The 24,681-nt window shown below is 42.1% G+C and overlaps 1 long non-coding RNA gene across 1 annotated transcript in view; it reads left to right on the top strand.

Moving 5' to 3' along the window:
- The window catches only part of LOC144589262 (uncharacterized), a 126,023-nt gene extending 103,288 nt beyond the window's left edge, over positions 1–22,735 (top strand). The window contains exon 2 of the long non-coding RNA XR_013545294.1: positions 19,536–22,735. This is a non-coding gene — a long non-coding RNA (uncharacterized LOC144589262). The remainder of the gene's footprint in view (positions 1–19,535) is intronic.
- Positions 22,736–24,681: the final 1,946 nt, after the last annotated feature.

Genomic DNA, 24,681 nt, shown 5'->3' with positions numbered 1-24,681 from the left:
CGCTCGCCTTCTTCCCTTTTGGGCTCCCCTTTATCTAAGGGCCCGGCCCGCGGGGATGGGAGAGCCAAGGGGGAGGAGATGGGCCGGTGGCGCCTATCAGCGGCCGGCGTATCGACATAGCCCCGCCCACCTCGGTCCCCCCCCCTCTCCGCCTGCGAGCGCAGCGTCTCCTTCGCGGGGGCGTGGGGGGGGGAAGGTTGGGCTTGAAGGAGGGGGACCCGGGCTGTGGGGCGCCCGCCCTTGGGTGCTGGAGAGGGGAGGGGGGAGTCTTTCGAAGGGTTGGGAAGGCCGGCCGGAGGGTGCCCCCCCCCCGAACCTCTCTGCACCTGGCAGGGCTGGAGGACTTTACTTGGATACAGCCATGGGCTTGTTTTCTCAGAGGCGCCATGCTGGACCCAGAGACCCCAACCCCACCCCAGTTGGTGTAGAGAGGCATCGGTGTGGTATTTCAGGAGGCACCTTTTGGGCTCCTTGGACCTCATGCTGCAGAACAAGGCTTGAAAAGGAACCTATCCGGCTGGAGTTACGGGATGGAGGGAAGCCGGGAGTCCCCTTAAAAGGGCTTGTCAGCCAAGGGGGTCTGGAGTCATGATTACCAAGGGTGAAAGCCCACAAAGGGTAGCATCCTACTCCTTCATTCCATCCCACAGTTTGCCACTTGTGGCAACTCTGCTGTTAACTGCCTTGTAGACGGATAACTGCAATTGTTCACTGCCCAGCAGCCTGTCCCTGTACTCATGGATCGTCGTCGTTGCTTTATCTATTACCTGCCCCCCTATCTGGTCCTGGAGCCATGTCTGAATACGACAGTCATGTTCTCAAGCTTCTCTGTCCAAGGAAGTGGAATCGATCCAGAAAGCTCCCATTAAAATACAGCACTCTTTAAAATGCCGCAGCATTTTTTGCCTCCTGTTCTTGTTTTTATTGTTGTTTGGGGGAAGGTTAGGGTCTGATAGCCTTGAAATTCAGAGGCTCTGACATGGGTATGTATTTCACCCTCAGCCAAAAAATAAAACAAAAATGCATCGTGCAAGCTGTTTCCAATTTCTGGTTCTCCAAAACACAAGCGAACCCTTTATCCTTGGAACTGATAGTGCCAGTATAGAAGAGGTATTAAAAAAGAGAGTTCGGTTGCATTTTGCTGTTTTGAAGGAACAGCAACCATAAGGACAAGAAAGGCTTTTCTCTCTTGTTCATAATAACTGGAGATAATGACCAAAAGATAAAATAACAGATCTTAATGTCAGATATTACCAGGACAGAGTTCTAAGGGTTGCTTCCAAACTAGTTCTGGAACATGGAAAGTAATAATAAAGAGAAGTATGCCTTATACTTCGCATTTATGAACTGATTCTCTTCCATCAATGAAATAAAAATAGTATGTCCAAATGTCTCATTGGACATCAGCTTTCCTTTCCTTTGAAATTATACAGTACATTGCTAGTTGTCCCCTTCTTGGATCAGAATACATGCATTCCCAAGGAGAGATGGACTTCCATGTTTGGGGAGTTCATGAAAGTACATTTGGGGAGCCCATTTAGCATTGTTTAGTCCTCATCAAACAGAAATATTGTCTTTTTTCCTGTCTGCATTGTTGATATGGTGCACGGAGGGGCCACAGGCAGAAGGCTGTCCCAGGTATCAAGAATAAGTGAGTAGAGCAGCAATAGTCTGGCAAAGGGCACAGGGAGAAAGGAATTTCAAAGACCAAAAAACAAAAGTGAAACCAAACAACAAAACCCTCAAGTCATCTCTGACTAGTGTTTGTTCAGATTGTGCTGACTCTGATTGATTTCTAAGGCCCTGTGAATTTTAAGGGATACGTGGGACCTGTGGGGAGACGGTGTGCTATGTTCGTTTCCTGCTGGACAAAATCTTTATGGCACAGTTTTATTGACCCACAATGAATTGTACTGAGCATTATTAGAGATATTAGGCAATATTCTTGAGAATTCTTCATCCATATTGTCAACATTAGTTCACGTAAATTGGGGACCACAGAATAATGTTATCGTTTGAACCCAATCCTTAACAGAAGCTCTGAGGGGTCTCCTCCCCATACGACAACCTCTGCCCCTCTCTTCCATTTGCCACCAACACTGCCATACAGTATTTGCCAAGGCACCCACAAAAAAAGTCAAGCTCCTCATTAAATCAACATGTGTTCTCTTTATGTGACTTGTTTGCAATTTAAATGTTTTTCCCCCTTTAAAACAAAGGGGTGCCTTCTTGAGAACTTTTGCTAGTTTCAGAGAGTATGATTACACTTGTAGACAAAATGCACGCCTTGGGGAAAAACTTGATTTTAGAGAGGCAACATGTGTTTTAATAGAAAGAAAGTGCATAGGGATAATGCCCTTTATATAAAGGGAAATATGTACTCGGCACCATATGTGAGCCATGGGTTCAATGTCACCCGCCCTTGCCTGAAAGGAATCCTAATAGAGACAACGATGAAGAAACAATATAAAGCAACCCTGTTAGGATGACTTCTTGTGTACCACAAATAATAAAATGTATAAAAAAAAATTTTTAAAGGGTATCACTGCAAAAGAGGAAATCAATTTGCATAACATTTTCATGGAGTTATTTATATTTATATGGATGGATTCACATTTAGTAATAAACACTATGATTTAAAGAGAAACACAAGGCATCACACCATAGCAGAGATTAAAGACCATGACTGGGTGACTTATGAGCCTGCTTCTCGGTCTGCTGTCTAGTTATGATTGGTTGATGTCAATCACCTAATTTTCCCTTCTCACACATCTTTATCCTCAAACAAGATTTGAACTTGACAACCCTACCAAGAGAGGATCCCTCTGTATAGAACTCTGTTCCCTGTAAAGCAGGATACATGGCAATGCATTAAATACACAAGTGACATTGTAATAGAGATTCATATGCATCCCAGCTATAGATATGGAAAGTACACGGGAAGCCTGATGGTAAGGTATGCAACTTTTTTTCCGGTATGTCAAGATGGTGACGTGACAGAACTGCTACTTAGTGTAGAATGCAGCATAGAGATCACAGAGGCAACAGCCCAGGTGTGACCAGTGCAAGGCCACCCCAAGATATTCCACCATCCTAGGCGGCGTTGCAGGTGGCACATGCACTGCACCCAATGAAGGCACATAAAATACCCAGTGCAACTCTTCCCATTCCTGGCAGTAAAATACTAAACAAAACAGCAGCAAAAAGAAATCAGATGATCAACAAGTCATTTCCTTCTCATGACACTTCGGACTTATTATCTAAGGCAGCCTCCTCACCCAAATTGGTAACATACCTCTTTTGAAGAATGGTGTCTTGACTCTAAAATAAGAGCAATTCTAGTTTCAAAAGGGAGGAGGCAAGGAATTGCCCTACCTTTGGGTAGAACAAGACGACCCCCTCAGGTAACCAATTTGGAGCATCGAGTAGAGGGATCCAAGTGTCTGTTACTTAATGTATCATTCTTACTGTTTTGGAGTTGAGGAATGGGAGAGTTGTTTCTTGGGTTGTGTGTTTCAGGTCTATGTGTAAACATAAAGGACTACAGACTTGGATTAGGTGAGAGATGTGAGCCGTTCCACTTCAGGCATTTTGGGGTCACCCTGATAGAGTCCTCCTCTAAAGCAGAATTGCCCTCCTGACCCACCCTAAACTCTGCTAATCTCAGGTTCCCTTATCTCACTGTATCCCAGGTAAGGGGAATTCCAGATCTACTACTATGGCTTTAAGCCTTGCCAGGTATTCAAGGGAAGTAATTAATACATTAAAGAAACTGTTCATTGAACGTGTTAATTATTAGACTGTAAATACTCTTAGTTGTGAAAATTATTCTTACTCACATATACATTCCCGATACTAGGCATTCATTCATTCATAGGCATAAAATTACACATAGGCTAAAATTCTCTTTGCTTAGCTGCACCTGCGAAAGGGTGATGATGTCACTACCAGGGGGAAATTATGGGTGATGAAAGACTTCCCCCTTCTCTCCTGTTAATTCTTTTGACTTGAGAATAATAACTTTCATGTCATGAGAGCCATGAGAGCCACGAAACAGAGGGAGGAAGTCTTTCTTTACTGAAAATCTCCCCCTAGCATTAAAACACCCATAGTAACTTGGCCTTACAGCGGGGGTAGAGGCAAGGTCCTACGACAAGACGTTATTCTCAGTTATGAGGAAACCTCTGACTTTCTACTTATTCTTTTCATACCATAGCTTGAAATGAGCGCAACCCAACCCAGCAAGGAATGGAAAGTTGGCTGTCATCCAACTAATGAAGTCCATGTTCTTAAACACATATAAATGTCCTTAGGATGTTGATACACGCATATCTTTATATGCAGTTCTCATTTTTAGCATCTTTTAGAGGTGTAACAAAACAAGGAGGAACGGTACTTCTGGTGGAAAACGCCACTGAATGTGGCCAGTGATTAAAGAAACAAAGAGACTACATTTAGACATCTTTATTATGACAAGAATGAACCAACCATTCCTTGGGCTTGCATGCACTTCTTCTCTTCTCATCCAACACAGCACCAAGAAGGAAATCTGAGGTTTACGATAAACGTTCCTGAGTGCAATGGTCTGGCTAAATGTTGGTAGATGGTGCAATTGAGAACACTGATCTCCATGACGACATGCCCCAATTTTGAAATAAACAAAACAGTTGACTTTTTTTCGGAACTGAGGCCAGACACGCTGCCATCTTTTGCAATCGGCCCTGCCCAGCCATCTGCCAGACACCTCAGCTCCTACCCAAGACGTCATAAGGGCAGCAACTCAAGAAGGAAGTCAGAAGCATTCACTTTCATTTTTCGAGTACTGGCAGTTTAGCATATCATCCAAACCTTGCATGTGGTTCATCTTAACTCTTGTTTATTGCAACAAGTCAAATGCATAAACAACAGTTTGGTTTATCTCCTGCTTGCCATAGTTAAGATTAATCATGGCTCACTAGGACTGTACAAAAGGGGGATCCATGCTCCCCTTCCATGCGTTGTTACTCAGAAACAGAAGCAGAGATTTCCTTGCGCCTCTTTGTATGCATGCCAGAGAAAGAAAAATGGGAATGAGCGATTGTTGTTTTAATAGTCACAGAACTTTACAAAGCACCCATAAAAACAAGGTCTGTTGAGAAAAGTATTCCAAAAGACAGGGCTTTTCGGTGTTTCTGGCAAACAGTTCTTCATAAGGGTGAGGACAACATCCTATTTCCTTCATTAGTTTGCTAAATGGACATCATTTTTTTGCTTATTATGCAGGCTATTGCTTTGGGCATGGCTAGCAAATAATTGCTACGGATGCTGTTCCTTAAAAACATTTTGTTTAAACCCAGTGTTGACAATTTATGTCAATGAATCACACTAGTTATCACATGGATAGGAAGGACACTTACTTGGCAATGTGCATGAGCATCAGTGAGAAATAAGTTTAATATTGAAGGTTGACATGAATTGATTAACATATTTAAACAGAGCACATTCTTAGACTGGAATTAAAAAGAGAATCCATTGAGGAACAGTCAAAATGCAGAACCTGTTTAGAAACACATTTCAGTATTGGGTCATTTCCCAAAGAGGAACATTAATGCCCAGAGTAGTGGCTTGGCCACTAGATGGGTGGAGCAAAAATAAAATAAAATAAAATACAATCTCTTCCCCCTTTTATTACCAATGCCATAATCCTAATAAAGCAGTTCCTACATTTACAACACAATCAGTTCCTGTATAGTGGTCAGAAAACAAGCCACCCTAAGTTGAACCTTATTTCTTATCACGTATTTAGGGTTTTTTTTTGTTTGTTTGTTTTGTGGTATGAAAGCAAAGTCATGCTGTAAAAATACAGGAAATGTATTTCTTTACATAAAAACAAAAGTGGACATGATGACTTTTCCTAAGGCTTGTTTTTTAAATTGCTGTGCATCCCTGCTGCCTTCTCAGACAGTGAAAGGCCCAAAAAGGTCTTTAGAGAGGCAGATTGAAGTTGACTGACATCTTGCTGACCAGCTTGTTTGTTTGTTCAACGCCCCCAAATGACTTCTTGCCAGTTGTAGTAATCAGACACTCATCAATACAAGTTTGGGATGTCATGGGAGGGGTATTATCTTCTGCTGGAAGGGTTGCAAAAACAGGGGTTACATTCTGAACCATCAGAACTCAGGAGTACTCTGTAATACATGTAATATGAATATTGAATAACATTTAAGAGATTGCAATTGTATAAAAAATGAACGAACGATCCATCCAGCAGCCTTTCAACATTTTGTAAACGTTTGTGGCACTTAAGATGCAAATGATTTTATTGAAAGGTAAACCCCATTGACATCAGCGGGACTTTTAAGAAAGCAGAGTTAAGAGCTTTCACATCTTGTGTCAGATAATTTCAGAACTATTCACAGGCTATATGTGATAACACTCTTATAATCCGACTCTGCACCTTTAGTTGTAAGTAAATCCCCTGATAGTTGTTGTGGGTTTTTCGGGCTCTTTGGTCGTGTTCTGGAGGTTGTTCTTCCTAACATTTCTCCAGTCTCTGTGGCCGGCATCTTCAGAGGACAGCGCTCTGCCAGAGCACCAGACCAAAGAGCCCGAAAAACCCACAACACCCATTAGATCCCAGCCGTGAAAGCCTTCGCAAATACATTAAGTCCCCTGAGTTCACTGGGATATGCTTCCCAAATATATTGCATTCAGGACTGCCGCCAAGGGTGTCTGCAGGAATTTTTCCAGAGGAAGAGAAGAGGAGCTACATAGTGGGATGTTAGGATAATCCATGCATGTAAGCATTATAATCATTCATACCACTGCAACACAGTGCACCTGTCTGTGTATGCTAAAACAACGAATAAATGTAGAATTCCTAGGACAGCCTCCTGCCATTCCCCCCCTCCATGGACACTCACGACTGTAGCCTTTTGCTCCCACTCATCTGTCGAAGACATATATTAAAAAGCAAGTGAAATTATTTTAAAAACTTTTACTGTGATATGTTATACAGCGAAAATTTATCAGTAGTTGTGCTCTCGGCTTCTTCCAACATCCATCTGTCAGCCAGAGTGGGAGTCCTTGACGTGGCCCACGTTCAGGACAACAGAAACCAGCCTCCTGGATGCAGTTAGATTTATTGGAGACTTGGAGGAATACCATCAACAACGGTGGGGTCTTCAGCCACCAAGGTCAGCCTTCCACTCCAGCCCTTACCCTTTGACACCACAGAGGAATCTGACATCACCTGGGCTTCAGAGAGGCAGAGCCTCATTCCACAGCGAGAGCTCAACTACCACCACTGAAGAAGACCACAGTATGATTGCTATTGTTCAGGAGGCTGCTTGATGGCTTTATGAATAAAGCCTTTGGCTTTTGGAGACGGACTGGCTGTTCAATATATAAATGTCTGCTGACAATACTGGCACTTCCTACCAGGGCACAGCTAGTGCTGCTTAAATACACTTTCCATGTTTTGATTCAAGCTATTTTGTAATGACAGGTTTTTATACTTTGTTTTTCACAGTCACATTTCTATTTTATTATACTTGTCGCCTGTTCGCTATAGGTTTTCTGGTATTCTCTGTATTGTTCATCATGCTTATGGGTCGGATTGCTTTCTTCCTTTTATTTGGGCACCCATGAATCGGACTCTGCACCTTGGGAGGCAAAATTCTGTTCTTGCTTTGCCACTGAATATTTTGTTGGTCATATGTCATCTACAGGGAACTAATGATTAACTAAAGGTACATATTTCTTGCATTTGAATGAACTTAAAAACAATAACGATGGAGGCAAAATCATGATGTATTCCTGCTGACATTTCATTAACAGAACCTGAAGTAGCACAGTAACAATAACAGTTACCTGTAACTAGTTCCTTTTGCAGCAACATGTAACATGACTAGTTGTTGGAAAATTATTCTTCGGGTGCAAAAAGTAACCCTTCATTTTGAAAGTCACTTTTAAAGGATCTTTTATGGCAGTTTTAGGGAAACGTTGACCAGAATGTTCCTCTTTTATGCCCCTCTCTTCTCAGTCCCTTCCAACATAGTGAGGGATACAGTCAGTGATTTTGTCTAGAGATATGCATATTTAGGTTTCTGGATGTGTTGTCTGTCCAAAAGTCTGGGAAGCTGTAATTCTAAAAATCAAAACAACATATCTCTGGTGCTGCCTCTGGTATGTTTATAAATATTTCCAAGACGCAGTGTCAAAATTCCAAAGAAAATATGGCAGATCAGTTCTCTTCTAGCCCAGTGTTTTTCAATGCTGTGTCCCTGGATGTTCCTGGACTACAACTCCCATAAATCCTGGACAACAAAGCTAGTAGTGAAGTCTTCTGAGAGCTTTCGTCCAAGAACATTTGTACCCAAGGTTGGGAACCACTGTCTAGCTTGTTGGTAGCAACAACATAGTGCATGGGTAACATGTAATGTGTCAAATTATTTCTGTGATAGGAGCAACAAGTATTGAATAATGCAAGTGATGCTGAGCATTCAAGCATCAGGTTCTTGTAGACTGTACATCCTCAATCAGCCCATAAAGAAGAAGCTCACCATCTAAGTATCTATATATTATTTTGTCCTAAATCACAAGATACTCTTGGGAGTTATGCAATTACAGAGTAGCTTGAAAGCTGGCAACCACTGCTCATAACCCTTTTCAATTAATTAGCTTTCCTACTCTTCTCAAGCTTTGCATTGTCATAGCTAGTATTCTAAAATATGGCTGGCATCTCCTGACCTTACACACCAAACCTCTACAATATTGTTTGGGAGGTTGTTTTCTAATGAATCCATACTGGCAAGCAAAAGTGCACTCCCTTCTTTCTATGGTATATGTAGAAAGGGACAGCCTTGTTATGTATTACTAAGCTGCTTCTACCTCTAATGACTCTAATAACATTATTTTCAAAGTGCTGGATGGTTCCTACCATTGATCTACACCATGCACAATCATTTCACAAGTAATTCCTGCTGACAACATAACTTTCACTTGCCCATTAGTGCAGCAGTTCTCTAAATGGCCTTTAGATTTCTCATGCACTTCCTGTAACATAACAGACAGCCCTGTGGCACCAAAAGGCTGATTTTATTTAGTATAAAGGTGCGTGGACTGTAATCCACTTCACCAGATGCATGTCCTCAGTAGGCAAACAATTATATACAAGGTGGGGAGTGAAATGTTGTTATTTGTGTCATTTCTGTCATTTCACAAATATGCACATCCTTGTCAATAAATGTCCGCCTACTGAGGCTACACTCCACATATCTTAGGAAAAGAGACACAGACCACAAAAACATACACTACATAAACTGTATAATCTTTAGAGTGCCCCTGGACTGTTGGCTGTTTTTCCTGTAACTCACCTGGAAATTCCTGTGATAGATGTGCATCCCCATTAAAACAGTAGCTGTTCTCAAACTGGTTCGTAGAGCTTTGGCTCAAGGTGTATATTCACTATCCCCTTGATAACAGTTCAGGTTGTTATCAAGAAAGCCACAGATCTTCCATTTCTGCCCTTTATCATTATCAAGCAAATTCCTTGCTGTTGATTTCCCTAGAAAAAGAATGATGCCAGTGAAGTAAAACGAGTATTAACTAAATCAGTTACAAGCATCAGGGAAAGAACTTGTCTAGCAGTGGACCCACTTCCGTGGGACTGTTTTTGCTGCATTTGCTGCATTATACTTACTTTGATTCACAAAGTGACACCAAGTGTCACCCAGAAGCTGACTCTTTTTTTTCCCCATCAGTTAACCACTTTTCACCCAAACACAAAGCAATTCTCATGGCTGCTTTTCAATAATTGTGAATGGTAGTGACTACTGTCATGGATGTTGCCAAAATTCAGGCTGCCTTTTGCTATGTACAGCTTGGCATCCTTTTTCCTTCTGGCAACACAGGCACAATACTGTGCAGCAATATCAGGCCATTTCCTGGCATTTGGAATCATAGATAACAGAAGCACAATATTCCACATTCATAAACCAGAAGTTTTTTGAACAATTGAATTGCCCAGCTTTTTAATGTGGAAGCTTAAGTATACTTGCAGTACACATAAATTCTAACAGAAACTTTCTTCCTGTAGAATTACTCAGTGCTAGAGGATCCCAGAAGAGGAGCACATGATCTATACTATGGTTACTGGGAGAGGTACAGAAGCAAGAAACAGCTGGAATGTGGCTGCAGTCCCTCTCTGTCAAAATATTTTGAAGGGCTGTTTTTGGACATAATGAAATGGTGAAGCAGAGGTATGAGTAAGTGTGACACATACAACAGAGGAACATACACACCCTTTAATCTCCCAGGTAAACTAATGTTGCCATGCCCGTTCTGCAGCATGCAGATTAGAAAGCTATCTTCCAATTTCCAAACCCTTTCCTGGAGGTAGGCAACATGAGGAAGAAAAACTATATTGGACCAAAAACCTGACAGACATGTTGTATGCATGGTTTCCAAATGATGTTCTCCCACCTTTTGAAATTAAAAAAAAAAACAAATAAAGGAAGAGTGGGTAATTAGCAGAGATTGTTACAGGAAACTAAGGCCAAAAACATCCATTCTCTGTGAAAGAAAAGGCAGTGAAGAAAGACAGGGGAAAAATCAGCTCATTTGAAATGTGTTGCAGGAGACCCTTCTCAATGCCATAAACAGCCAGAAAAGCAGAGAATTGGGTGCTAAAGGAAGTCAGGCCTGAACTCTCACTACAGCAAAAATGAGCCAACTGAGGCCATCCTACCACACACACATACAAAACTGACCGAAAAAGACAATATTGCTGGGAAAAGAAGGTGGCAGTAGGAAGATAGGAAGACCTAACATAAAGCAGATTGTCTCAATAAAAGGAAGCTATGGCTGTTAGTTAGTTGTTTTTAGTAGGAAGAAAGAACAACCTAACATACAATGCTATTAATTTGCAAGATCTGAGCAGAGTTCATATGGTAAGACTATCCCCAGCCACAAACTAAAAAAATTGTAGTTTCACAACTTAAACAAGTGAGCGTCTGAATATTTATTCTTTAGTCCTTTAAAAATATATTTTAAAATATTTTTACAACCGGACACAGAAACTCTTTGCCATCATGAATGCCTGTTTGGCCAGGAATGAGTTGAAAAGTTCTCCTGAGAGTCAGCTAATTGGGTCCAGAATGGCATTGTCAAAAGTTCACATTGTCCCAGACCTGGAGCTGATTTACTTTTTGAAGACTTGTGTCAGGAGCCTGATCTCAGGAATCCTGAGAAAATGTTTATTGAAGGCACTCAGGGCTGAGATAAGCACAACTACTCTGTGTTTTTGTAATGCAGAAACACTTTAAATATGCCTTACAAAATTATATGTGAATTCCTTGGAGATATATGACAAAATGTCCCTTTCTGAAGGACTGTCACTGCATTACTATCTTTAAAGCAAGCTCTCCCTCTCTTTTTTTAATCTTCAAAGAAAACCAGTCTTTTGACTCTGTCCCCATGAGCTTTCATTGCCCTAAGGCCTTCCTGGAAGGAAGCTGGAACAATGTCTCTACCTTGCAACCTTCTTGCTCGTAAGCCTGTTCCAGCCATGGTCAAAAGTGGTTGCTTTTCCTTTTTAAAAGGCTTGTTTTGAGGATTATTATTTCAGCCCCTGCAGCCTGGATCCTTTCCAAATTAAAACAAGTGGGTGCGACTAACAATTCACTTTCAAGATAAGCAAGACCGGGCTCTTCAATTTATGTGAGCTATTTTAAATCTGGAGATGTTTTAGGATTGTTTGGAGTATCCTCTGCCAGTCTCAGAATTATAATGTTTTGTTTGGTTTACCCCCTTTTTTCCAAATTGCCTTGTAGAATGTTGTTTTTCTGCCCACACAATATAATTCCTGCATTCTTGTTAAGCAGTAATGTAGAGACTCAGAGCCAGGGGAAATATCAAAACAAAACAGAACAGATGGTGGCCAGGCAGGCATAAAATGTGCCTGTCAGTTTCACCAGTTCCCACCATTCATGGAAAGGCTTGCACCCCATGCACTGCCATCTATTGCTCACAAGACATACAGAGAATTTGCTGGACCCTGTACGGCTGCTGTCCAGCATGTATGACAACAATGCTTACAAGTCACAGCACTGGTACTTTGTTCCCTGTCTTGCTTCACATGGCATGATGGACCAAGTGCATGAACCCACCAGTTCTCTCCATAGTTTCCTCCTGAAATGCTTTTCCTTTGGGGGTATTAATTCTGCACCAGTGCAAAAAACTTATGAAACCTGTAACACAGAACTAATGATGCCAACAACAACTGAGAATGAGTGAAAATGGGTGCTCTGGTTTTAAAACTATGCAGTAGAAAACACACACACACACACACACACACCCTAAAACAGAAAAAAATAAACCTTGCTCTCTTCCACCTCATATCATTCTGAGTTCTTTCTCCCTGCGTAAAGAATGTTCAGTGCTCCAGCATTTATCAGGATTGATATTAACATAACTTTCAGCACAAAAAAGTCTCCCAACTCAGCAAACCATGTCCAGCTGTTTTATATGATACATTATGACTCTTTGTGAGTCTGATAAAAACCTTTTTGTTATCACTCTACATCTAGTCGTTCAACAGAATGGCTATGTCCAAATCTGCATGTAACAGTTAGCCATGTTCTGATTTGTCTAAGCCCACCATCACAAAGAAACCGTTGTTTGTTAATCATGCCCAAAACACAATTAGGAAACCATGGTTTGTCATTGGCTTATAAAATGTGGCTTGTTTAAACCATGGCTTCTCTGAATGATTACGTCTGAACTGAGAACTGCAGGATATTGCTGAATTATTTTCCCAGCTGTCCTTGCTAAACAAGGGGTGCCAAATAGGCAGGAGAGGGGGGGGGACAGGAAATGGGGAACAATGGTTTGTTTGGTCATCTGCAGGATATTTTTGGTTAATACAACAAGGCATGCTAACATAAGCTATGGATTAATGTGATATGCAAACATGGTTGCTAACTAACTGCAACCAATTGTTTCAAGGATCCATATCTTACTGCTGGGTCATTTGTTCAACCGAATGTTTGTAATTTCTGTTGCACCTAAGAAGGAGACAATATAACTGGAAGTTAATGAGATGAACTTCCTGATTTGTTGGGTAGCAGCTAGAAAATGAGAAGATTTGCAGTAATAATTTGCACAACATTAGGATGTCACAACAGCACATGACAGAGTAGGTCCTTAGACGAGAACCCTCTAGGCTTCCATTATGCAGTCAGTCTCCATCCCAGCCTTTGGACATGAAGGAAACCTGCTGTGCAGGCGGAGGCCTCATCCCATGTTTGCAAGCATCCGGTAAACATTACCAAAAAGACACGCTTTATCATTTCCGGAGTGGGTGTTGTTGTTTTTTGGTTGTGAATCCAGCAACGGGATAGGCAATTTGCATCAGCTCTAAGAAAGACATTCCAGTGAACAAAATAGCTTCCTTTTATGTTGTGGTCCAGGGAGAGGAAAGGTCATCCACCTCCTTGCTCTGACATGCTTTGTGATCTTAAGCCAGGCTTTGATTCCTTCCCATAAACAAAAAGCAACAACAAGTCTGACTCATTGGACACTAAGACAAAGACATGCGATTGCTATGGTGCAACCAGTGGTGAGGTTGCTTCAGTGCGGAGTGGGAATTATGTAGCCTACATCCCAGGGTCATTTCTATAGGCTCCCAAGCATCCCTTAAAACAGGGCTGCTGAAACTGCAGTGGAAAATTGTGCCGTCGAAATGTGGTCGCAACTGATGAGTTGGTGCACATTGAAAGCAAGTGTTTGGTTGGCTAAAGGGCTGCTCATAATTTGCTGCCCAAATTCTGCAGCAAAGAGAGGGAAAGCCCTTTGGGTTTCCACAGTTTGCCATCAAATCTTAGCAGAAAATTGCAACCAGGCATTTTGAGCGAGCAGGGCAGGACGGTGGCCCGTGAAGTTACTGAAGGGGGGAAATATGGCCGCCGGACTCAATGAAGTTCCTGTTTTAGTGGAAAGTATGTTTGCTTGCAGAAATCAGAGCATCCAGTTTTCACCAATGCCCCTTATCGACACAAGTATCCTATTCTTCCCCAAAGGGCACTCTTGATGGTGAGGGAACGCTTTAGAACAGAAGGGAACTGAGCAGAACCAAAACACGTGGCTGCCTGAGGCAATGCAGCAAATGGAGCATCCCAGTAGCCCAGGTCCAGATGCATGGTACCCCCAACCTAGCCAGGTTATTTTGGCACTTCAGGCAGGAAATCCTAGAATCACCTCTTTCCATCGCTGGCAGTTAAAATATATTAATAGCAAAGGTAACAGCTGACTCTCCTGTCATTGCACACAAATCTGTTACCTCAGCTGAGGTGGCCTCCTGACGTTAGACTGGCTATAAATTGTCATGTGACTTGAAGGGTTTAAGTAGGTAGACGGGCCCAAGGAATATAAGTTCCTGACTTACATGAGCAGAAGGGGTTTCCACTCAAGCAAATACTGTAGTGCCTTTGGATACAATCCATGGAGTTCTAGATCCCGATCCTATGTTAAGAGACTACATAGTCTGTGTATTGGTCACATTTGTATCCCAGCTTTTTCCAAGGAGCTCAGAATAACATAGTTATTTCCCCTGTTTTGTCTTTACAATCACCCCATAACAGGAAGGTAACTCTAAGAGAAAATAAACATATCCTCATTCCTGTTATTTTATTTGTGTTCCTTAGACAGTGCCTGATTGAAGATTTGGCATTTTGGCCCCAGTTGGACTAAAGTTGGATTTAGTTCAATTAATATTATCTTTGTTTGGTGACACAAAAGAACTAGAGGGAGAAATAGATATACGTCAAAGAATATCAAGTCCCAGCGTCCTTTGTGAGCATGGCTCAGCTCTCTAGGAAAATAAACCTGTCTGCAAAGAAAAGACTAGGAATATTCTACCTCTTTTGCCTCCATTCACTGTTTTTTCTCCTCTGCCAGAATGGTTGTGTTTCTTGTGGTTCTAGAAATTGTGGTTCTGAGGCTGTACACCTAACCATGCACAATCCCTCTGAATGCCCTTCGGTTTTTACACCTGCACTGGCCAGGTGATTTTAAAATAACTCGTTATTTTTAAAATAATTGATTTAAAATAACTCTTTCCCCTCCTGTTCTTTAAATTTGGCAAAGCTGCACACACAGGGAAGAACTGCCATTAAGAACTGTTGTATTCTTCAATCCATTTATCTGCTGGATCAACACAAAAATTACCATAACCTCAGGCTTGATTCATAACAAGTTGTTGTTCTTCCAGTCTACCACACAAGGATTCTGTTTCAGGATCTGGAACTTATTACTCTACCATCTCATCAATGATCTCATTTGTGTGGCTGCCTATCATTTGCTTAGTATACTTTGGCCATTCGCATAAACAGTAGTGTATGTATCACAATGCTACATCCTCTCAGCCCACATGCCTTAACAAGTGGGCCTCCCATGTGATGCTATAAAAGAGATTTTGTTTTAAAATTTGCAGGAGAGATCAGGTTGGAGACTAAATTATTATTGCACAATAATGCTAAACATCATTTCAAATTAAATCCATATAGTAAAAATGTACTTGAAAATAAATCTGTTATGTCTATTCTGCAGTAAAAAACAAATGATATTTGCAAAAGCAGTAGCTCCAAGTGTTTTTCACTTCACATAAACCGGTCAGATACTTTGATTGTGATACAGTGGTGCCCCGCTTAACGATTACCCCGCTTGACGATGAATCCACTTCACAACGATATTTTTGCGATCGCTATTGCGATCACAAAACAATGTTTTAATGGGCAAAATCCACTTTATGACGATCGGTTCCTTGCTTCGGGAACCGATTCTTCACATTACGACGATCAAAACAGCTGATCCTCGGGTTTTCAAAATGGCCACCAGCTGTTCAAAATGGCTCCCCGCTGTGTTCAGGATGGATTTTTCGCTACACAGGCATTGGAAAATGGCCACCCTATGGAGGATCTTCGCTGGACGCTGAGGTATTTCGCCCATTGGAATGCATTGAAAACCTTTTTTTATTTTGCTTGACGAGAATTTCGCTCTACAGCGATTTTGCTGAAACAGATTATCCTCGTCAAGCGAGGCACCACTGTAACAAGAAATTCAACAGCACGTGGATAAATACGCACAACAATGGGTGTTTCCAAACAACACCTATAAGGTGTAATTGCCTTGCCTCATTAACAAGGTTTTACAGAGGTCCAGCTATCTTCCCTTTTGTAATCCTTCTTCCATCTTCTACTCCTTCCTGATGCCAGGATTCACTGGAAATACATTTCTATGTGTTATGTCTGTGGAACATCAGCCCTTCTGAATGAGGGGAGGGGATTGAAGAGAAAGCTTGTGGGGACACATGCTTGGCCCCATTGTGCCATTTGGACAAAGATAATGCATGGAGCACTGGCTGTGAGTTAAGTATCTGGCTGTGGAGCCAAAGGTTGCGAGTTTGATTCCCTCACTGGACCTCCTGGGAAAAGAGCCAGCCTGTGTGGTCCTGGGAAAGCTGCAGAATCCCAGGGTGCCTCCAGAAGAAGGGAATGGGAAACGACTTCTGAGGACTCTCTGCCTGGAAAAATCTAAAAAGGGTCATCATAAGTAAAAATAAACCTGACAGCACAGACAAAGAGAGGGTGGAACACCAGTATCGCAAACCTTCTGCAAGCCCCTGCAGCAGCAGATCACCTGCTTAGGAAGGTGCTGTGTATCTAGTTAGCCATGCTTTATGCAGAGTCTCAACCCATTTGCATCATCATCATAGAATCACAACATCAAAAAAACTAAGATCATGGCCATTGGTCCCATCACGTCCTGGCAAATAGAAGGGGAAGATATGGAGGTAGTGACAGATTTTACTTTCTTGGGCTCTATGATCACTGCAGATGGTGACAGCAGCCACAAAATTAAAAGACGCCTGCTTCTTGGGAGGAAAGCAATGACAAACCTTGACAGCATCTTAAAAAGCAGAGACATCACCTTGCCGACAAAAGTCCGAATAGTCAAAGCTATGTTTTTCCTGTAGTGATATACGGAAGTGAGAGCTGGACCATAAGGAAGGCTGACAGCCGAAGAATTGATGCTTTTGAATTGTGGTGCTGGAGGAGACTCTTGAGAGTCCCGTGGACTGCAAGGAGAACAAACCTATCCATTCTAAAGGAAATCAACCCTGAGTGCTCACGGGAAGGACAGATCCTGAAGCTGAGGCTCCAATACTTGGCCATCTGATGAGAAGAGAAGACTCCCTGGAAAAGACCCTGATGTTAGGAAAGAGTGAGGGCAAGAGGAGAAAGGGACGACAGAGGATGAGATGGTTGGACAATGTCATCGAAGCGATCAACATGAATTTGGCCCAGCTCTGGGAGGCAGTGGAAGACAGGAGGGCCTGGCGTGCTCTGGTCCATGGGGTCACGAAGAGTCGGACACGACTAAACGACTAAACAACAACATAGAATCACATTGCTGGAAGGGATGCTATGGACCATTGAGTCCAGCCCTTGTCAAGGAGTCACCATAAGGGGAAATTGAACTCCAAACCTCTGGCTCCACAGCCAGAGGCCTAAACTGCTGAGCTATCCAGCAGCTCTTTCTCTTTCTGTCTGAAGTTGAGAGGAATTGGCCCATAAGCAGTTTTGGGGCCCTTCCCATCCCTTGCCATCTCTCTGACATCTCACTGGCCCAGCCTCTAGTCTGAGGTGTTCTCTCTGAAACCTCAGAAGACAAGAATGCTGCTGATGAGGCAACCCTGTGTTCTCCTCTTTCATCATTTTAACAGTACTGTCTGTATTATACATAGCATGTAGTTTTAGTAAATGAATGAAACAAAATTAATCTTTCCACTCTGTTGGAACAGGGGAAGCCACGCTAAGCACTAGAACCTGTAAACCTGATTTCACTAATCCTCATTAGCCCTAACTCAAGCTGACACATTGAATCCCACCAAGATCTACCCGTGTCACTCGTGCGAGCCAGGAGGTGAGGCTGAGGAGCCTAATGCCGAGGGAGGCCCGGAAGGAAAAGACAAGAAATCGGGCCTTCTCGGCGGTGGCTCCTCGCCTCTGGAACAATCTACCTCCTGAGATTTGCGGGGCTCCCTCGCTGGGTATCTTTAAGAATCAACTAAAGACATGGATGTTTTGGCAGGCCTTCCCATCAGATAACTCCTGACACCCTTTCTTTCCTCTCTTACTGTTTGTAATGTAGTGTTTTTGTCACTTAGAATTGTTTATATATTTTTTATTGTATTATTTTACGATTGTTAGCCGCCTAGAGTGGTCCTCACCCAACCAGATAGGCGGGATATAAAATCAATCAATCAGTAAATCAATCAATCAATCAATCAATCAATCAATCAATCAATCAATCAATCAATGGAACTGAAGAATTTGCATATCAGTTTGCAGACCAAGGCTCTTGGGTCTGCTCTGATATCATTTTCCAAATCCTCTTGCTGAGCACATTTTGAGCCTACCTTGACTGCAAAGCCCAGCCCAGCCCAGCCCAACTCCCAGTGTTGGTGACTGTGTGCCCACTGGCCGTTGATATCCACTGGGATGGACTTCTCTGAGGCAGGCATTTATTCAACAGAGTAAGTCCAAAGGCATTATCACAGTATGAAACAAGGAAAGTTGTATGCGGTCTCATCTAATGTGGGAAATCCCCAGAAGACAGCTCAGCCCAAAGTCTAAAACAATTTACAGCACATTCTGTATATCCATTTCTGAAAGGGGGAAAAATGTGAGATACGTGCTATGCAGAGGAGCAAATGGTTCTAGAACATCATTGTAAAGGAACTGTCAAAAAAGAGACCTCGTGTTGCTCACAGAAAACAGCAGGAGCTCAAAATGGTGCTCTAGAACCTTAGAACCGTAGAGCTTGAAGGGACCCTGCGGATCGTGAAGTCCAGCCCTTGTCAAGGAGACACCATGGGCGGAATCAAACTCCCAGCTGCTGGTTCCTCAGTCAGAGACCTCAACCACTAAACTCTACAACCCTAGAAAGAAGACCTTTTTCCTCACATCAGCCAAAAAACAATAACATGATCAAGAACACTATATCTTTGGAAGCTACCAACTTCATTTTGAATGGCATAGACTAGAGGACAGTCCAGGTGCAATTCATTTGAATTTAGGCATTTCTTTTGAAATAAAACTTGCTGCAATAAAACTTGCTTCAGGGCATAACTGATTCATAGCTCAGAGCCCTACAAAACAGGCTTTTTAAAAGGTTTTCTGTTTTTAACACCTTTTATATGATAAATACATCTTTCACGAGTGATGATAAGATCTTCACGTTGGGTTCTGGATGGAATGACCATAGCTTGTTTATATTGGAGTTTGCATTGTGAAAACAGCCAGCCTGTCAGCTGTTTGCTGAGAAAATGTCAGCCTTCCATTTCTGAATACTAATTAATTGTTCAGGGACTTCACTCCTGATCAACATTTTCTCTCCAGACAAAATTTCTCTTTTGTTTACTAGAGCGGGTGGCTGAAGCATTTGCACAGCATGTACTGTTGTTGTGTGTAGGAGAGGCCTGGTAGAGGGAGGAAATAAATAAATAAATAAATAAATAAATAAATAAATAAATAAATAAATAAATAAATAAATAAATAAATAAATAAATAAATAAATAAGTAAGTAAGTAAGTAAGTAAGTAAGTAAGTAAGTAAGTAAGTAAGTAAGTAAGTAAATATGTAAATATGTAAATATGTAAATATGTAAATAAATATGTAAATAAATATGTAAATAAATTAATATGTTAATATGCTCATAAATATGTAAATACATGCATACACTTTGGGTAATTTGCTGTACAGATACAGGCTTCCTGGGAGCTCACGAACCCTTATCTTGAACTATAAAGTTGCCAGATCAATAGCATCCCATTCCTTGAGATTTCAGCCCAAAATCTGAGACAGACAGGGAGGGACGGGGAAAGGGTGCCCTTCTTATAGCATGGAGGTGGATACCTCTGGTATCCTAGAGGTGTGGCAGGAACGGTATTTCTCTATCCACTGGTCATGAGAAAGGGTATAAGTGGAATTTGAATAAATGGACTCAATAACCACATAATGTGGCAACCCACAACTTTTTCTCTTTTTCAGCAGCCTGCATACAGTGATACATGTCCAGTACCTCCAGTGATTTTTTTTCCATTCTGACATAGGGTTTGTGCTTAGATTAAAAAACCACCCCTTACCCAAAAATCCAGTGTTCTTCTCGAGAAAATTTCACCCTGAAACTTGTCTAATTGCCTAGAATCCTGGAGAAGCATAATAATTCCCTGAGACTTCAGGAGCACCCTCAGACTGGGCAATCCTTGCTCCAGACATGCAGTCACAGTGTATGCTTGGGAGCCATGATCGTCATGGCTCTGTTAATCCCCTCACACATTTGAAACGGTGTAAGAGCTAGAATAGGTCTCTTTTGGAATGTACGTCTAGCCCCTTTTAAATGAAACTATGCTTGGCAGCTGGCTTCATTTCCTTTCCATTCCAAGTCTGTGTGCAAACAGCAATTAATTTCTAGGTTTAAAGTCATACTTGAAAGAGCACCCCTAACAACCTAATGGATATACATGGTTTGGGGTCACCATGACAACATACAGTGGTTGGGCCTCTTCATTCCATGTTTCCACTTGAATTCTTGAAAGATAATAAACACATTTTTAAAAAGATCACATGGATGGACTTGCAGGTGACTAACTAACCCCACCACACCCAGAAAATACAGAAGCAACTATCATGATGAAGTTAACTTGCTTTATTTACTAGTTTTTATTCTGCTGCTGCTAGCCATTGAGCAAATAAATATTAGGGACAAGCAAGATTTGATTGGCTTGCATGAATGTGTATATGAAAACCTTGTGAAGTCTGAACTGGGACTTTGAGCAATGGGCTTAAGCAGCCAGATTATTTCTCTGCTATTTGCTGTCTCCCCAAAGAATCCTTTCCCTTTGGGGAAAAGGAGAGGACTCCCACAACACAGGAGGTAGTAGAGCAAGAAAAGTGTTGGAACACAGGAGAGTAGGTCGTAGGGAACAAAGGACATGTTCCACAAACCACTTCCTTTTAGTCAGGCCTCATGAACCTACTGCAAATCTGGGCATAGTCATTTGCCGAGAAGACTCCCTGCCCCAAACTTCTGGATTTCCTCTGGTTTTCAGTATGTCCTATTAATGAACTATCCAGGGTCCTGGACATATCAGGCAGGGAGGGGGAAATTACCATTCAGCACCTTGGATAGCTCCCCAAAATTCAGACCAAAAGCTGGAGTGCTACTCCTGTCCTCTGAAGATGCTGGCCACGGAGACTGTGAAACGTTTGGAAGAACAACCTTCAGAACACGGCCAAGGAGCCCGAAAAACCCACAACAACCACTGAATTCTTTGAATCTGTGATATCAGAGTCAGAAACCTCCACTGCAGTGTTCTTGTGGCACAAAGAGAAGCCTCTGATGTTTTGCTGCCTGAGGCAAAGAACTAGTTATCCCTCCACCACCTCCACCACAGTCTGTGTACAGAAGCAAACTGGACTGGGAGTATAATTTCATTGCAATACGTGAATACATGCAATACATGTCCGGGGATTAACAGGCTTCAGTCAGGGATGGCAGAACAGGCCTTGTTGCATACCCAGCTCTGTTTTCCAACCAAGGGAAATGGCCAGAGGACTCAGGAAGAATGGAAGGGGGCTTTCAACAGCTCCACCCTGAGGAAGTTGTTCTACATTACTTGATGATAGCATCAGCTCTGGTCTGCCCTGCTCTGTCTCCCCCATCCTCCAAAGTAGTTTTTTCTGCCTGAAGACTGGCAAGGAGTGTAAGTGAGGTAGAATATAACCCATTTGAAGTTTGGGCCTACTGAAAGAGGAACTAAATGGAGAGGTGCAATCGGTCTGTGTGGGAGGCCTATCTTTTTGAGCATATTTCAATTGCTTCCCTCTATCCTTATCAAGTTCTCCTCAATTATGCAACAGAATTCATTTAGAAGTGAACTAAGATGTGGTAAAGGCAAGCAGACTAACTTTTGTACTAGGTATCCTGTATAGATGCATATAGCACCTGATTACAATTGTTCCCCCATTTCTGAGATGACATAAGTGGCTACCTAGACAAAAGGTGCATGAGGCAAACTCCTCAGCAGACATTAAGATTTGCAGGCACACAATAATTTGAGCTGCTGTTAGCAGTCAGTTGTTGTTATTCTGAAATTACCGATGCACCGTAATGCAAGCAGAGAAAAAATAACATATCTGTCACTCAAATGGATTATTACGGGGTTGGACCTCAAAGGGAAGGGACCTGTCCTAAAGGAGACAGAGGAAAGGGCAGGAATTAATGAATGATGCAACATGGCTCTTCAGGATGGATTTCTATCAGCAGCAAGCAGGAATTAGCAGAGACCAGCGCACAAAAATATTTTGACTTATAATTATAGGTTGCTTTAAGCTTCATGTTTGTTTGAGGTCACATGAATCACAGTGTTGCGGCTCTCAGCTGAGATGCTGGCTCAGACATTAGCTGATAAACATCTCCGGTTTGGGCTTAACTGGAATAGTTTTACACCCTGCCAGACTTCCCCACGTGTCCCTTAGAATCAAGGTAGGCGTATGTTCAGCAGAAACTCATATGTGCCTAGAAACAAGATATGCGCCTTCTCTTTTAGTAGATTATTGACAAGACTGACAATACTTCCATATTTTTAAGGCAGGTATCTTGTCACATCTTGGAAAGTTGCTTTTAAGAATAATACATATAATGGCATGCATAAGGCAGCCATATAAAAGGAAAAAAAACACTGCTTATTTGCCACCCCATAGAACTTAAAGCACTCTCTGGGTGGTTTACAGTTCAGTTATTCAGGCTACACATTGCTCCCATTGCAAGCTGGGTGCTCAGTTTATTGACCTCAGAAGAATGGAAGGCTGAGTAAACTTCAAGCTGGCTACCTGGGATTGAACCTGGGTCGTGAGCAGAGTTTTCGCTGCAGTTTAACCACTTCGCCACAAGGCTCCTGTAAGTATCATTATCACTGTACCATTACAGATGGTGCTCTGGGTCCCAGAGCATGATACTTCCACTGCTCAGTTACAGAGTGCTTCAGTACAGTATATTATTATACTATGTAACCAGAGATGAAACAAGGCTCCTTTTTGGACTACAATTAATTGGCCTTGCTGTCTAAGGTAGCCTGAGAGTTGTAGTTCAAAAAAAACCCCTAACATTTCCCATCTCGGTAAGCAATGTATGCATTTTTCTCAAAAGAAATTTTGGTTCCAGGAAGGCTATCAGCATCTTTTACTGCCACAGACTTTAAGCAAAATAAATCATTTACTTTAATGGGGTATATTTGGGCCTTATCAGGCTTTGAGCTGTCCAGACCAAACTCCACTTTAGGCTTAAATCCTGAACTGTCAGAGCATCAAAATGCCAGGAATCCTTGGAAAGGGGATTTGGAGCAACTTCCTCATTAAACAATAAGGAGGGCACATCCGAAAAACAAAGAACGGGACTAGACTTTAATAATGGCAGCAATTCAAAGAGCAGAAGGAGAACCAAAAAGCTTCAGTATAGAGAAGGCAAAGAATAAGAAAGGTGGGTAAGGGCAGGAACAAGAGGAATGAATGTCACTTCCCTTCCTCCTGGCTCCTACTCTGGCATTCAAATTGACTTTGTCGGATTATGCTTATTATAGCTTTGGTTGTTTTATTTACTGTAATATTTTATGCCAATCTTTGTTATAGAAGTTCTAAGCTCTGTCAATTAAAATGCATCCACTGCAGAGTGTGAAAACAATATAAAACAGTGTAAGACATTAATAAACAATAGAAACACTCTCACAACTGATGCACAAACAATAGAGTTGTCACGGCCATTACCAGCCCGAGTCAACAGCTATGTTTTCGTCAAGTATTCTAAGGTAGACATTGTTTCTGTCCTCTCGAAATGCGCAGGAGGGATCACGCCGGCTCTGTGAGAAGGCTCACCTTGGTGATGTTAGTTCAAAGTCTTCTGTTGGCTGTGGAGCCAATACGGTGTGACATAAACTATTCTAGCAGCAATATTTTGAATAGTAATATCAGTAGCAGCAGCAAAACAAGAATTGGTAGAACAGATTTTCCCAGATCCAAAGAACCACACAACTAAATTTGAGTAATTTGAAGCAAGATGTATTTACACTGTGACGTTCTAGCAGTCTGATACCACTTTAATTACCATCCTGTGGAATCCTGGGATCTACGTTTAGTAAATACAGCAAAGAACTTAGAATTCTCTTGTTAGTTTCAAGCTCTGATATTTTTAGAGAAGCAAAAATGTTTGTAGGTATGTTAATCAGGAAAACATCAAGCCTGAACAATTAGAATGCATATGCTGGAGTCGCTGACGAGCCAAGGCTTCGAGCAGCACGGCTCGCTCTTTGCCTCCCACCCTCGGATAACACGAGACTTTGCAGGTCTCTCGAGAGCCCTAAGAGTGAGGGGGGAACCGGATACAAATTTTTGACCTTCATCCTGATTGGCCATTAGATGGGGGAATTTTTTGGCTATCCCACACTGGAACAGGGTGTTGGCAATTTTGGTGGAAATCCGGTCACACTGGCGGGTAGTGCAGAAAAAACAGGTATTTTCTGGTGAGTCCCACTGTAAGATAAGGTAAGCTAACAGCACATTGGACCTCCCAGCACTGCGGATC

This window comes from Pogona vitticeps, chromosome 1 (genome assembly GCF_051106095.1).
Source record: "Pogona vitticeps strain Pit_001003342236 chromosome 1, PviZW2.1, whole genome shotgun sequence".
Classification (NCBI taxonomy): Eukaryota; Metazoa; Chordata; class Lepidosauria; order Squamata; family Agamidae; genus Pogona; species Pogona vitticeps.
Note: the sequence above shows the minus strand (reverse complement) of the source record. Positions and strands in the feature narration are given on the sequence as shown.